The 17,006-nt window shown below is 46.8% G+C and overlaps 1 protein-coding gene across 1 annotated transcript in view; it reads left to right on the forward strand.

Moving 5' to 3' along the window:
* Nucleotides 1-1,876: 1,876 nt before the first annotated feature.
* LOC137560862 (beta-1,3-galactosyltransferase 5-like) overlaps nt 1,877-17,006 on the forward strand; it is a 62,636-nt gene continuing 47,506 nt past the window's right edge. The window contains exon 1 of the mRNA XM_068272017.1: nt 1,877-1,934. The gene's annotated coding sequence lies outside the window, so the exon portion shown is untranslated. The remainder of the gene's footprint in view (nt 1,935-17,006) is intronic.

The following is a 17,006-nucleotide window of genomic DNA, read 5'->3' on the forward strand; positions in this document are numbered from 1 at the left end:
ATGAACTAGCATTGTTTGCGACTCGCAAGTCCATTGCAAATAAAAATGCATACATGTAGGTTGTTTTTCTTTTTTCTCTCTGCAGAAAATTTGGATGCTAAAATTTGCATTAAAATGCACAACAAAAGTGATGCCATTGACTAGCGTGAGCTGTACGATGCACCGTAAATTGGCAAATACGCAATTTGCATGCACATTATGTCATGTGTGAGAGGGGCGGCAGTTCTAGGCTTTGCTCCTCCGTGCGGTTCCGTCTGGGCTCTCCTCCTTAAAGGACAAGCGAGGTGACGAAATAAAACTATCTCTACTTATCTGGTACGTCTTCCAACCCCTACAAGTCACGTGGGTCCCTCGCCTCAGCTTCGGTATACTCCCGGGTCCTGCAGGCAGCCTTTGAAGTATCACCGGCCCCCGATGATTTGGTATCTTCTGCACATGTGCGGGTGTGCATCCTTGCCTTGTGCAAACAAGCCCATATCACTGGGAGTTCCCGAGCAGAAGAAGCCAACCTCTGATGGGTCGCCGATCTTCAGAGGCTGACGCTTGGATCCAGGAGAAGACCTGAGCTGCGGCGAGGGGCACACGTGAGTTGCAGTGGCTGGAAGATGCCCCAGTTATGTAAAGAGTCCTTTAAAGCAGGGTTCCCCAACCCTGTCCTCAAGGCCCACCAACAGTACATGTTTTGCAGAAAACCACAATCATGCACAGGTGAGGTCATTAGTGTCAGCAGAGCTGATTAACTACCTCTGTGGATTTCCACAAAACATGCAGTGTTGGTGGGCCTTGAGGACAGGGTTGGGGAACACTGCTTTAGGCCCAGTGCACACCAAAACCGCTAGCAGATCCGCAAAATGCTAGCGGTTTTGGGAGCTGATTTCAGAGCGATTCTAGGCATGTTTAGAGACGTTTTCTAAACACCTAGCGGTTTTGGCTGCGTTTTTGTGTAGTAGATTACACATATTGTTACAGTAAAAGCTGTACTGAACAGCTTCTGTAACAAAAACGCCTGGCAAACCGCTCTGAAGTAGCGTTTTTCAGAGCGGTTTGCGTTTTTCCTATACTTTACATTGAGGACGAAACGCTTCCGAAAACCGCACTAGGCCTTAAAGGACAGGTGCAAGGGATTAAACAAAAAAAGAAAAAAAAAAAAAGGATCTACTTACCTAGGACTTCCTCTAGCCTCTGGCAGCTTATTTGTCCCTTGACAAGCAAGTCAACAAAATAACTCTTTTCTTACCTGGTGCTTCTTCCACACCCTGGCAGCCCATCTGCCCCTTGCTGCTGCTCCGGAGTCCCAGGATCCCCCTGTGTTGGAGATGCCGACCTCGCCAGGTTGGCATCTTCTGCGCCTGCATGCGTGATTGGCCGTGCCGTTCGTGCTCACGTGGCGATGGAGCATACTGCGCAAGCACAGAAGATGCCGACTTGGTGACATCGGCATCTGCAATGGATGGGATCCTGGGACACCGGAGCAGCAGCGAGGCCGAGGGACAGATGGGCTGCCAGGGTCTGGAAGAGCCCAGGTAAGTAAAGATAGTTTTATTTTGTTGCCTCGGTTGTCCTGTAAGCTATAGGATAAAGCAGCCAGCGTACTCTGTACCTCTTGGTGCCTGGCTGCTCACATATCTGCATTAACATTGATAGCTGCTGGTAATCTGGATGGACGTTACCCGAGAGATTATACATTTATACACTGCAGCTTTGTGTGAAAGTGGCCTATTCTTCTTTCTCTATGAAGTAACAGAAGCCAGAAGTTGCACACAGCTCTGTGTGATATTCTTGTGCAGAAAGGCTGATCTGAGGAGTCACGCCCAAGCTGGTTTCCTGACAAATAGCAGAGGGAGGATGTTGTACCATAACTAAAGCTGCGGCCATCAGTGCGCCTCTGTCACACTTCGCTGGAGACAGACAGGTACTCTTTCCGAGGGCATCAGGTGAGGAACACATAGAGGAAGCCAATGCCTGAACGTTACCCACACACATGATTTACTAAGGTGTGTGTTTGTAATTTTCAGACCTCTGTTAAATGCACAGCCAGTCACAATTGCATATCTTTTGCAGCACTTTACAAAGTACATAGTCATGTCACTGACTGTGCTCAGAGGAGCTCACACTCTAATCCTACCATAGTCATAGTCTAATGTCCTACCATATTACTATTATGTATTTATATAGAGTAACCAAGCAGCTCAGGGTGACCCAAACTACTAGGAATGTATAGGGGGATGAAAGGAACCAAAAAGCCCTCCTACTAAAAAAGCAAAGCTTGGTGTAATTGCCTTCTTAAAACAGAAGGAAATTTGCAATAATTCAGTTATAAATGAACATTTGTGGTTACAGCCACAGCCATATCAAACCCACATGTAGACAGCCTGTTTCGGACTTTTGGTCCTCATCAGTACATGGCAGGTTTGATAAGGCTGTGTAAAACTTAAAGCTATAGGCTTGCTATAAACCAGCGGTTCTGGATGCTTGCTTGGCTTAACAAGGGCGGAAAGGGATAATTTGCATATTTAGTAGGTGTGCATTGTGGGTAACCACAAATGTTCATTTATAACTGAATTATTGCAAATTTCCTTCTGTTTTAAGAAGGCAAATCACACCAAGTATTTATATAGAACTGACATCTTCTGCAGCACATTACAGAGTACATAGTCATGTCACTGACTGTCCTCAGAGGAGCTCACAATCTGATCCTACCATAGTCATAGTCTAATGTCCTACTATATTATTATTATGTATTTATATAGCACTGACATCTTCTGCAGCACTGTACGGAGTACATAGTCATGTCACTGACTGTCCTCAGAGGAGCTCACAATCTAATCCTACCGTAGTCATAGTCTAATGCCCTACCATATTATTATTATATATTTATATAGCACTGACATCTTCTGCAGCACTTTACAGAGTCCTAGTCTAGTCTAATAATTGTAGTAATTTTTAATTGAATACTTGAATAGGTATTAGTATTGAAGTATATTATAGGAACATATGTAACCAGTAACGCTATCCTAACGCTGTCTCTGTGTAGTTGGGTCCGTGCTTTTTGATACTGCGCATGTGCGCAACACGGACCTCACCCAGACAGGAGGACGGGGCCAGGGAACTAGGCAGCCGGGTGTGCGTCGAGTGCGCGTGCGCAGTACATGTGGCAGTGGGCCCGTTTTTAAATGGGCTTGGGTCTGCTAGTTATAGTATAAAGTTCTAAAAGATATAGTAAAGTAAGAACTTCTGGAACATTTTCAGTTACTAGAGCCATATCTAACTCGGGTAAACAAAGATATGTATGTCCAGTGATATCGTTATGCTGCTGTCATTAATCTGAAATGTGTACATAGTTATATATTTTTTTTCCCTGAGTCATTAAATTCAAAACTAAACTTGAAGGAAATTAGGCGTTTCTGGAGATTATTCTGCATTCAAGTGGAAGCTTACCTGCTACTGTGGTCACTGAAAAGTGGGTTACACAGTCATGTCACTGACTGTCCTCAGAGGAGCTCACAGTATAACCCCTACCATAGTCATAGCGTAATGTCCTACATTATTATTATTATTATTATTATTATTATTATTATAATCACCAGTATGTAATTATATAGCACCGACATCTTCTGCAGCACTTTACAGAGTACATAGTCATGTCACTGACTGTCTTCAGAGGAGCTCACAATCTAACCCTACCATAGTCATAGTCTAATGTCCTACCATATTATTATTATTATGTATTTATATAGCACTGACACCTCCTGCAGCACATTACAGAGTACATAGTCATGTCACTGACTGTCCTCAGGGCAGCTCCCAATCTAATCCTACAATAGTCAGTCTAATGTCCTACCATATTATTATAGTGTATTTATATAGCGCCGACACCTTCTGCAGCACTTTACAGAGTACATAGTCATGTCACTGCCTGTCCTCAGAAAAACTCACAATCTAATCCCTACTAGAGATGTCGCGAACCTCCGATTTTCGGTTCGCGAACTTCCTTGGAAGGTTCGGTTTGCGGAAAAGTTCGCGAACCGCAATAGACTTCAATGCGGAGGCGAATTTAAAAATGTAGAAACATTTCTACCGGCTGGAAAAATGATAGAAAACATGTTTCAAGGGATCTAATACCTGGAGGAAGACATGATTGAGTGAGATACACATCAAAAGTCCCAGGCAAAAATCTAGATTTCACATAAACCCCTATTTTAAGGTCACAAATCTCTTTCAATGTTCAATTACAGGCCTACACTACTTTACAACATCAGGCAGTGTATCCCTCTCTCCCGGAGGGTCTCATCTTCCAGGGAATTGTAGAATTTCAAAAGCCAGTTTATATACCTTGGCCGGGAATTGACCCCAGGTCTGAGTGCTTGGTAGTCAGCTCTCTTAACCACTATACCACCAACAACACTACATGCTGAAGGCAGCCTAGCATGTACCATTATGATATATCCTAGAGAAAAATGAGCTTGCTTAAAGATTTGTAGGCTTTTAAAAGCCAGCTTACATACCTTGGCTGGGAATTGAACCCAGGTCTAGGCCGGGAAAGGAACCCAGGTCTGAGTGCTTGGTAGTCAGCTCTCTTAACCGCTATACCGCCACCAACACTACATGCTGAAGGCAGCCTAGCATGTACCATTATGATCTATCCTAAAGAAAAATTAGCTTGCTTAAAGATTTGTAGGCTTTTAAAAGCCTACAGGAGGAAGGAAAGTAATAACAATTAGCTAGGAACAAGCCTATAAAAGCCTAACTAAACTCTCCCTAGCAGAGTCTGTCAGCAGCTGTCCCTTAACTAATTAGTGCAGACAGACTAGTGAGTAAAATGGCACAAGGACCTTGCCTTTTATAAGGGGGGGGTGGGGCTCCAGGAGTGAGTGTAGCCTGATTGCCTGCTGACTGTGATGTAGAGGGTCAAAGTTCTGCTCAATAGAGCATTATGGGGCGAAAACGCAAACCACCCGCAGTTCGCCTGGAACCGTTCACCGGCGAACCGTTCGGGACATCTCTAATCCCTACCATAGTCATAGTCTACAGTAATGCCCTGGTGATTGTGAAGTCCAATTTTGGTGGAATCAATAAACTTAATGAGTTTTTAGACTTGGAAGGAAAGTTGAGTGCTTGGAGTAACCCAGCTGAAGCATGGAGAGAGCATACAAACTCCATGTAGACGGTGGTCTGGCACTTTATGTTGCAGCATCTGTGCTATAGACTGCTGCCTACAGTCAGGTAAATAGTTCTATACTGAAAAGGAATCAGAGGTATGAAACCTATGGAGGCTGCCATATTTATTTCCTTTTAAACAATACCAGTTGCCTGGCCGTCCTACTGATCTTACTGGTCAGTGGGGTCTAAACCACACACCTGAAACAAGCATGCAGCTAATCTTGTCAGATTTGCCATAGAACTCTGACCTGCATATGCTTGTTCAGGGGCTATGGCTTCAAGTATTAGAGGCAGAGGATCAGTAGGCTGGCCAGGCAATGGGCATTATTTAAAAGGAAATAAACATTTCAGCCTCCATTTCCCTCCCACCTCGGGTTCCCTTTAACCTTTTCGGGACCGCCTCTATGAGATTCTACGCTGCACTTGTGGCTGTTCTAGCCTGATGCGGCGTAGAATCTACGCCGGCCCGCAATTTCCGCTCCCGACGCGATCGTGCGCACCCGGAGGGGGAGATTAAGCTGTCATATGACGGCCGACATCTCCCCCGAGTGATCAGCAGCCATCGCGTATGGCTGCTGATCACATGATCACTATGATCGCCGTCCGATCATAGTGATCAGTTTGACAGCTGCGGCGGCAGGGGGGAAAAGAAGAGGATCCACTCACCTCCCTGCCGTTCCAGCGACAATCGGCGCCCCCCTCCGCTCTGGCCGGCATCTCCGCTTCATCTGACGTCAGCACCGGGTCCCGGCTTGATGACGTCATCAAGCCGCGACCCGGAACTGATCGTCAGACAGAACGGAGATGCCGGCCAGAGAAGAGGGTCCCGTGCGGCTCATCGCTGGAGCCTGGAAGGTAAGTGAAGGCTGCGGGCAGAAGGGGGAGGCACAGGCCACCATGGGGGACACCACTCTAGCCAGCCACACACGGGATCCGGCCGCCTGACCCCCCCCAAACGCGCGCACCCCCTTCCCGCGCAAAATGCCTGGTCCTTAAGGGGGGGTAGGCGGCCGGTCCCGAAAAGGTTAAGCTGTGTGCACGCGGTAGGCAGTTCTGTTGTGAATCTATTGTGTGTACAGCGCCCCAAGACCCCCCCCCCCCCCCGCCAGACCTGCCTGACGCATCACTGATCAATCTGGTGTGCCTGATAACCTCAGTCAGGCGCAGCCTGAGGGCGCTGCTCTGCTTCTTACCATACCCCCTGTCAGGAATATACTGGGGTGCTTATGATGTAAGGATAATATTTTCATTTTCCTGTCTGCTATGTACTTCAGATGCGTATGTATGGGTGGTCATCTGGCTTTGGGGAAGCTGTACTTGTCTGTATGACAGTGTGGAATACAATTACCTTCAGTTCCTCTGGGGGCAGGGAGCTAATTAGAAGCCCTATTGTCCCATTATACAAATCCAGACAGAGTCAGGGAACTTCAAAAGCTAACAAAAAACTCTAGAATTTACATCTGGCAAGCCTGCTGGAAGGTGGAGGAAGCCTTAATCAATTGTCACCTGGAGGGGGGGGGGGGGGGGAGACCTTTTTGATGATCTGAAAACTGAGACAAGGAAAGGTTTGAAGTGGCATATCACAGGAAAGGATATGACGCGCGGTATGTATGGACTAGACCTGTGGAAATTGAATTATTGGTGGAGTTGAAAAGCCTCACTTAACAATCTCTTGATGTATAGACATTGTAACCTGGGGAAATTGGGCTAAGGAAGTCTTTTGTTGGGTGTGTGTACTATAGTGGATGTTGGATCTCTGGAAATCCAATTATGACTGAGGATGTAATTAAATCTAGCTTCCCCCCGTCCACACAGGCTTACAGCCTTGGGGGGAATATTTCATTATAAAAACCAGGGGACAGCTACCTCAAATCAGTTCTCTTCTGACGGTAGCGGCAGCTGGTCTCCCGGCCCAAGCTAAGGGGCTCCTGGTCAAAGCCAGAACTGTGTCCGTCCACAAAAGTCCAAGATTCTTCTATCTGGATCCCTGTATTTGGTAAGCAAATCGCTTTTGTGTGTATCTTTGTAACTCTTAATTTTGTAACTTTTTATTTTTTGTTTGTAATCTTTTGTATATATTCTGTTCTGCATTGTTCTACTTTTTCCCTGGAATATTAAATTATTATTTAATAAGCTTGACTTCTGCGGTACTAAACTAACACTCATAGCCTAGAGGAGACTGCAGTGTAGCTGTGTATAAGTCCGTGCCTAATTGTATGCTTGTTACTGTACAACTGTACTGTTTGTGTGGGTGCGTGGCGTTCTCGTATTCGGCCTAAGCGCAAAGCTGACCCAAATACGAAAACGCAGATTGCATGTTGAGCCCTCGACACCTGAGGGGACGTGTCTAGCAACGCTAGTGGTGGCAGTGGGAAGTGTTTGAGGGGTTCCAGCCTTGTTTGTAGCTTAAATAAGGCGGTTCCCCGCTTAATCTGGTCAAACCCGCGGTCAGGAACCGTATACGCAGGCGTGCCGCGGGCCGGTTCCTGACATAATTGGCTGGCAGTGGTGGGAACGTTTAGTACATTAGTACGCAGTTTAGCACAATATTCTGAGTACTAAAGGCTGGAAGCTTGCTAGAAGCAACTAGCCTACAGAAGTCTACTCAGTGCAGAATCTATATACGTTTTTTTTTGTTCAAAGGTACACACTTGGTATTTGCTTTTCCTCCCCCCCCCCTTTTTTCTTTTTCTTTTTTGCAACACGATGGCTCAGAAAGCATCCAGCTATGCAAGGCAAAGAGATACTACTCAACCTGTGTGAGCACAAAGGCATCGAGACAGTGAGCGGCCAGATTAAGGAGCAGTTAGTTCGTGCGCTCGAGGAGTATGATGAGGCAGAGCAAGCCCGTGCTTCAACGTCAGCGGATGCAGCTCACGAAACGACAGAGGAGGAATCGCTCCCACCACAGAATGCGAGGGGAGACGATGTCTGGGATGATCCACCGAACACGGAGATGACCTCTCTGGAAGCTGATCTACAGCTACTGAACTCGGCTGATCCTGAACTGCACCTAAAGCTGATCCTACTGCACCGACAGGCAGAGGAGGGAAGAGCTGAACGGCGACGCCAGGCCGAGAGTGAAAGACTCCAGGCCCGAGAGGGACAGACTCCGGGCAGAGGAGGGAAGAGCTGAACGGCAACACCAGCTGGAGCTGGTTAAACTTCAGCAGCAGAACCGATCTGCTGGACCCGCAGAACGTGAAGGTGAGCGAGTCCACAGAATCCCCCTGGATAAGTTCCCCGCTATGGACAAGGACTCTGACATAGACACTTTCCTACAGGGGTTTGAAAGGACTTGTCGGCAGTATGGGGTGCCCCGTGAGCAGTGGGCAAGATACCTCACTCCAGGGCTGAGAGGCAAGGCCCTGGAGGCGTTTGTGAGTCTCCCCCAGGAGAAAGAAACAGACTTTGAGGCAATTAAGAAAGCCATTATTGCGCGATACCACCCCACGCCAGAGGTGTATCGCAAACGTTTCAGGACAGTTCAGCGAGGTCCTAATGACAGTTACCTGGATCATGCTTGCAACCTGCGCACTGCCTTCCAGCAGTGGTTAAAAGGACTGTCAGTCAAAACCTTGGATGTCCTGCAGGAGCTGATGATAAAAGACCAGTTCCTACACACCTGTCCTGTTGAGGTCTGGCTGTTTGTGCTGGATCGAGAACCAAAGACAGTGGATGAGGCTGCGGAAATGGCCGATTCCTACACTGCCAATAGAGCACCTGAGTCCCGGAGGACTACTACGCCCAGCTGGAGGGGAGAACAGAGTGCTAAACCTGTGTCACCCAGCACCCAGAGGAGGCAAGCACCGCTGTCTCCTGGATTCAGGCAACCAACCACTGACACTCGGAAATGCTTTGTATGTGACAGGGTGGGTCATATCAGCACGACTTGCCCAGAGAGGAAGAGGGAGGCCCCAAAATGCAGTGAGGCCTCAAACCCCAGTGAAGTCCCAACGGCTTTGTGTGCTACCAGGAATGCCACTGGCTTTGCAGAGAATCTGCAGCTGGTCACGGCTGGGGGTACAATTGCCACTGGGCTGAGAGACACTGGAGCAGAAGTGACTCTCATACATCCCCAGCTTGTGAACCCGGAGCAGTACATACCTAGGAAAATGATTGCTGTCAGAGGAATTGGGGGTGTCACCCCAGCCATACCCACCGCCTTGGTCCACCTGAATTGGGGGGCCGGCAGCGGAATGAAAGAAGTTGGGGTAACTGACAAAATCCCCACCAACGTTTTGCTGGGTACTGACCTGGGACGGTTAGTGGCCCGGTATGAGCCTACCCCAAACCCTGTGGGGCCTGCATCCCCAGCAGAAGTTCAGGACTCTTGCAAGGTACTGTTTGATAATGCTGTGCAAATGGGGAGTGCTAGTGGGCCCCCAGGGGCTATGGACTGTGTGCTAGGAGCCAGCCCTACTGATTCTCCAGTGCCTAGGCCTGGAGTGGGACATGTTGATCCGGAGAATGCAGAAACTGATGATGTCCTTTATGACGCACGGACTATCGAGGCGATCGATGCAAGAACTGTTGATGCTACTTGTGAAGCGCTGGGTAGCACTGGGTATAATGCTGCAGATAATGTTGATGTTTTATGTGAGGGCCCAAATGACCATATACGTAGGGCTGATTATGCTGATGTCATGTGTTGTGCTACATAATGCTGTGTGTCATGTGGACACTCCGTCAGCTGCAGGAGTAACCAGCGGCGCTCGCTGGGCTGCAGCAGGTGGACTGTCCACTGAAGGGGCAGATGGCACCAGGCCAGATCCTTCCCCAGATGGTTTCAAGACCAAAGGTGATGTGGTTTATGATATGTGTAAGGTGGGCACTCACTCAGCTGAAGTGGTAACCCGCAGCGCTAGCGAGTCTACAGCAGAGGGACTGTCCACTGAAGTGACAAATGTTTCTGGGTCAGCAACATCCACTTCGGAACCTGGCCCTGAGGGCCCAGGAGCCTCTCCGTCTGCAGCCTTTCTAGAATGTGTGACAGGCAGCACTGAGCTCTCTGGGGCTGTTCGATTTGACAGCAGCCTGGAAGAACTCAGGGGGCTAGCCAGCAGGTCACCAGCTGGGAGGGGCGGGCTGAGAGGGTTCTGGGAAGTTATTCCCTCGGAGCTGTCCGAAGGGGAAGAGGCAGACCGGCAGATCATCGTTCCCCAAAGGGACCGAGAGATAGCTCCGGCCACTATAGAGAAAGTGCGTGTAGCGACGGTTGGAACCCTTCCCCAGCTGCAGCACTGTCTCTATGGTCGCAAATTCACGGTTGTCACAGACTCTCATTCCCCTGGTTGGTTACGTCAGGTTGTCAGGGGCAATGACACATTGCAGCAACCTGACCTAGCTTTCCAGTCCTGTAGCTTGGAGCTAAGGAGTTACCCCCCCAGGCCCGGCCGTCAGTGTCGGCTTTGGCAGGACGATTCGTTAGAATCATCTGCCGGCGCCATCTGGAAGAGGGGGCATGTCAGGAATATACTGGGGTGCTTATGATGTAAGGCTAATATTTTCATTTTCCTGTCTGCTATGTACTTCAGATGCGTATGTATGGGTGGTCATCTGGCTTTGGGGAAGCTGTACTAGTCTGTATGACAGTGTGGAATACAATTACCCTCAGTTCCTCTGAGAGCAGGGAGCTAATTAGAAGCCCTATTGTCCCATTATACAAATCCAGACAGAGTCAGGGAACTTCAAAGGCTAACAAAAAACTCTAGAATTTACATCTGGCAAGCCTGCTGAAAGGTGGAGGAAGCCTTAATCAATTGTCACCTGGAGGGGGGGGGGGGGGGGAGACCTTTTTGATGATCTGAAAACTGAGACAAGGAAAGGTTTGAAGTGGCATATCACAGGAAAGGATATGACGCGTAGTATGTATGGACTAGACCTGTGGAAATTGAATTAATGGTGGAGTTGAAAAGCCTCACTTAACAGTCTCTTGATGTATAGACATTGTAACCTGGGGAAATTGGGCTAAGGAAGTCTTTTGTTGGGTGTGTGTACTATAGTGGATGTTGGATCTCTGGAAATCCAATTATGACCGAGGATGTAATTAAATCTAGCTTCCCCCCGTCCACACAGGCTTACAGCCTCGGGGCGAATATTTCATTATAAAAACCAGGGGACAGCTACCTCAAATCAGTTCTCTTCTGACGGTAGCGGCAGCTGGTCTCTCGGCCCAAGCTAAGGGGCTCCTGGTCAAAGCCAGAACTGTGTCCGTCCACAAAAGTCCAAGATTCTTCTATCTGGATCCCTGTATTTGGTAAGCAAATCGCTTTTGTGTGTATCTTTGTAACTCTTAATTTTGTAACTTTTTATTTTTTGTTTGTAATATTTTGTATATATTCTGTTCTGCATTGTTCTACTTTTTCCCTGGAATATTAAATTATTATTTAATAAGCTTGACTTCTGCGGTACTAAACTAACACTCATAGCCTAGAGGAGACTGCAGTGTAGCTGTGTATAAGTCCGTGCCTAATTGTATGCTTGAGCAACACTACCATATGAAATTGTAATTGCATTGTGTGTGTGGGGGCATTTGTCATACGTGGGCCTAAAGCGCGCAGCTGACCCAACGTACGAAACGCCAGTGCGAGTAGCTAACAGTATCGTTCGGAACGACTGTTAGTGGTTTTGCTGCACGACAGTATAACTTGCATTACAAGTCAGTGTCTGATTGTGCTGTGTTACTGTACAACTGTACTGTGTGTGTGGGTGCGTGGCGTTCTCATATTCGGCCTAAGCGCAAAGCTGACCCAAATACGAAAACGCAGATTGCGTGTTGAGCCCTCGACACCTGAGGGGACGTGTCTAGCAACGCTAGTGGTAGCAGTGGGAAGTGTTTGAGGGGTTCCAGCCTTGTTTGTAGCTTAAATAAGGTGGTTCCCCGCTTAATTTGGTCAAACCCGCGGTCGGGAACCGTATACGCAGGCATGCCGCGGGCCGGTTCCTGACACCCCCTCCATGCTGCTTCAGCATCAGCCACACCATTGTCCCTCTGCCCTCTCCATAGCAACAGATCGTGCCGCTAGCCTCTAGGCATGTCTGTACAGAACTCAGGACCCAACTGTCCCCCAAGGGAACAATTTATGCGAGTGACACAAAATTGTACATGTGTACGTTCCATCATTCATTGCATCATTTGTATCCAAACTGTTGATGTACACTTGTATAAATGGTTATGCTAGCACTAGTTGTTATGCTACACTACAAAGCTACAATACTGCATACCATGTTCTATTCCTGCTAACATTGTCTTTCCCAAACATGCCCTTTATCTCCTGTGTTTATATTCATATTGTGAGTGGAAGACCACCTTAACCATAGCTCCCAACTGTCCCTCTTTCGGAGGGACAGTCCCTCTTTGGGAGCCCTGTCCCTCTGTCCCTCTTTCCTCCTCATTTGTCCCTCTTTCAGGACTTTGTCCATCTTTCTTTATAAATATGTATCTTTCTCTACTAAATACATATATTTTTCTACTAAAAAATGTGTTTGACTCTAAACTTTATTCCCATCCTTTAAATGGATATATTACTAATTTTAAAATGTTGATATGAAGAAAAATGAACCGGGATAGAAAGGACCAGTGTGGTTTTAATTATAAAACAACATATTGTTCTTATGAAATCTTTATGGTATGAGTGGCTAGGGTTGTGATGGGGGCGTGGCTTAAGTGTCCCTCTTTCTCATCTCAAAAAATTGGGAGGTATGCTTTAACCACATAACTGGATGCTGCCACATTTGTTGAGCATGTTTGTGTCATCATGCTACACATACACAACATATATGAGTCACATCAAGGACCTTAAAGTGGACCCAAACTAAAAATACAAGATTTCAGAAATAAAATCTATTTTCTAAATTATAAAAATAAATAGCAGCCTTTCTTCAGCTGCATGATGACAAATATAAAATATTTTACATTTATTGGAGGAACCCCTCCCTTCCTTTCATATTGCCGGGACAGAATCCGGCAGACTGGTGGAGTAGGAGGTCTCCAGCAAAGGAGGAATTGCTAATGGCTGCCACCTGTATAACCCTAGTTATGCAAAGAGGAGGGTGAAAAGCATGCACTGAAATGCTCATAGGCTTGAAGGAGTGTTTATTTATCTTTGTATGTTTCAGAGTGGTGCAACTAAATATTTTGAATTAAAAAAAATGTTTGGTTTGGGTCCGCTTTAATATAAATCGACAATTGTGCCCATCAGTCTTCAATCAAAAACCATATACACAAAAGAAGACTAAGATGAGCCTTTCTGGGCCATATATAATATAATACTCTCAAAACAATCAGATCTCTGAGGAAAAGAAGGTTTCCTTTATTAAAGCAAGCAATTCTTAAAAACCGGATTGTACCAATTATAATCGGTACTTTGTCCCGCTGTTATACAATATTCAGTAAAATCAACAATAATACAAATGTAATCGCTGGACCAGCCAGATGTCACAACAAGATTCTTTTCACAGAAAAGTGCATAGCATCATAATTCCATAAGATAAGGTGTCTCGTGCTTAAATATATTGTGAAAAAAGGGAAAAAATGTGAACACTGTGTGCATATCCACGCCCCCACTCAAAAAGCACGGGCGTGCGCATACACTCAGGTAAACTGTGCAAAAAGTTCTTATGTGCAAATATATCAATCACTCAAATATTCCATAATTGTATCTATAAAAAACACAATAAAAGTGCAAAATTCTGGGTGCGTCCGCACCCGCAGAGATCTCCGCAAAGGCAGAAAATCTGTGCGTGGACAGAGGCCCCCCTATCTAACCCTCTCTGTTATTGTGCATAGACCTAGCATAAGTACTCTAGTGTAGGTGGTCGGAACATCTGTGTCATGGAATATTTGAGTGATTGATATATTTGCACATAAGAACGATTATAATTGGTACAATCCAGGGAAAATGTGTTTTAATTTGTTTTTAAGAATTGCTTGCTTTAATAAAGGAAACCTTTTTTTCATCAGAGATCTGATTGTTTTGAGATTATTATATTATATATGGCCCAGAAAGGTAGCCATACACTGGTCGATTTGCCATCAGATTCCACCAACAGATAGATCCCTCGCTGATCGAATCTGATCAGAGAGGGATCGTGTGGCTGCTTTTACTGCAAACTGATTGTGAATCGATTTCAGCCTGAAACCAATCACAATCTGTGGTGGTGGTGCTGCCGCTGCCCTCACCTGCCCGCCTGCTCGCATACATTACCTGCTCCGGCCGGCGCCACTCCCCATCTGTCCCCGCAGCTTCTTTTCCGCGCTGGATTCCGGACCAGCTGCTGCTTCATTGAACTTCCTGTCGGGTAAGTTGAAACAGTAGAGGGCGCTCTGCCGGGACAGGAAGTTCAATGAAGCAGCAGCTGGTCCGGAACCCAGCGCGGAGAAGAATCTGCGGGGACAGAGAGGGAGTCGCGCCGGCCGGAGCAGGGAATGTATTGCCGCTAGTGTCGGTCGTCGGGCATTCGAACGCCGCTATCGACGCACTCCCGACGCGCCGGCGATCAAGGGAAATCTTCCGCACGGACGGATCGACGGGAATCGACGGGAACTATTGATTTTGGACGGAAATCGATCGTTCTGTCAGCGTTTGCACAACGATTTCACAGCAGATTCGTTCACAGTGATCGAATCTGCTGTATATCGGCGGGAAAATCGTTAGGTGTATGGGCCCCTTTAGTCTTCTTTTGTGTATATGTGTCATCATGCTCTTCATAAATACCGATGTGCTTCAGCCTTCTCCAGAATCCTACTTATTGTCAGCGTCCCTCATACTGCACTGGGAAGGCAAATACCATGAAACAATAAACATAGACTTCCTGCATACACTTCCTGCATACACTTCCTGCATGGATTTCCTGCAATGGAGGAAGATTGTCTTTTGACTTTTCAGTTAAAGGGAATCTGAAGTGAAAATAAACTTATGAGATAATGAATTGCAGGAGTAGTATAGCTAAAAAATAGAACATTAGCAGCACTGATATGAGTCTCATATTGTTTCCAGTACAGGAACAGTTAAGAAACTTCAGTTGTTATCTATGCAAAAGAGCTCTGAGCTCTGACCCAACTTGGGTCTTGTTTTCTGAGGCACTTATACTTCTAAGAAACAGTGTAACGATTGGGGAATATCTCCGAGGTCAGCGCACAAGCTGTGCGCTGACACTGCGGAAATCCTCCACAAGCGTCCGAATAACAGAACCCAGCTTTGGTGCAATGCGCCTGTAGAGGGGAATTCCCACCGGCAGATGGAGCTGTGGAGTGCAGAGGAATAAACCCTCTGCACTGCCACAGATGCCAGATGGGAATTGTACGAGGGGAAGCAATGCAGGGCAAGATAGCCCCTAGTGAGAGAGAGAGAGCACAGAGACAGAATGTGTGTATGTCCACCAATCTAGTCGCCACCCGGCGACGGTGAACACACACCAGCGAAGATCAAGTGGGAAAGCAATCGCCAGAATGGCGATTGCTAATAGCGACACAAGACTGAGTAAAGACAGAGCATAGGTGAAGTAAGAAAGGCACAGCAAACAATAACAATCAGAACGCCAAAGTAAATAACAAATGCACCCGCTAAATGTGGTCTCCGCACGAGAAGCGCAACAGCGACAAAACACGTTAATGGCGCGGTCTCCGCACGAAAAGCGCAACAGAGACAAAACGCGCCAACCCTGTCTAACAAAAGAACACAAAAAACACAAACAAATAACAGAAACGCTTGCTAATCGGTTGCCTTACCTCAGGCAACAGCAAGCGTTTACTCCAGACCGACAGACAGACAACAGGAACGAGTGAGAAAGGATCCACTGCTCTTCCGCAAGAGCGTGTGCGATCCGCACGACAAGACAGACAGAAGGAGTAACCAGCAGCAACCACAGCTGAGGTTAAACTCCAACACAGAATACAGAGAGATCCACCGCCTCTAACGCTAGGGCGAGTGCGATCCAAACAGACAGATCGATTTTCTGTCAGCCGCCGCTGGCGACAGAATAATCGCAACGGAAAGACAAAACGATTTACTACTGCCAACCGCTTGCGATAGTGCAATCGCAAGGACAAGACAAGACAGAATAGGCAGTACAAATATAACACAAACCTGACTGCACTAAATGGGATGCAAGGAGCACTCCCAAAGGGAAACTACTCTAAGCTAGCAATAATAGCCTATAATGAGCAGAGGGCTGAGACTCCAGGCAAGTTAGCAGGAACAAAGCTTCATGACCAGCAGGGAATTCTGGGAGTAAATGGTATTTATACTGCAAGCCATCAAAGGAAGCAGCTAAGCAATTTGCATGACAAGTGGATGCAAACTCCTTCCCAGAACAGCAGCTCTGAAACTCCCAGAGTGAAGACAGGTCTCTTTTCCAGAGACCTGCAGCACTCAGACCTAAAAAATGGTCAAAAAGCTGTCTGCCTGTGCAGACAGCAGAGCAGATCATTACAAACAGTCAGAGACAGATTTAGCTTAGATTTTCACTGCAGGGAAGTTGAAAGGGTCATTAGCTCTGCTTGTGTTATAGTTTAAAGTACAGAGTGTGCAGTGGCGTACCTAAGGAATTTGACACCTCGTGCTGATTATTTAGACAACCCCCCATTTTTGAGGCGCCGAGCGTGTTGCTGGAAATTTTGGGGGGATTTTTTGGGAAAAGGGGTTGTGTAGTCTATACAGTGTTGCAGAAGATGTCAGTGCTATATAAATACATAATAATAATATGGTAGGACATTAGACTATGACCATACCTCCCAACTTTGGAAGATGAGGAAGAGGGACACTTAAGCCACGCCCCCTGGGTGGCCTTAAGCCACACCCTAGATTTTGCAAGTGGGTGGGAGAGGGTGACAATGGAAGGGA

The sequence above is a fragment of the Hyperolius riggenbachi genome, chromosome 3, assembly GCF_040937935.1.
Source record: "Hyperolius riggenbachi isolate aHypRig1 chromosome 3, aHypRig1.pri, whole genome shotgun sequence".
Taxonomy (NCBI): Eukaryota; Metazoa; Chordata; class Amphibia; order Anura; family Hyperoliidae; genus Hyperolius; species Hyperolius riggenbachi.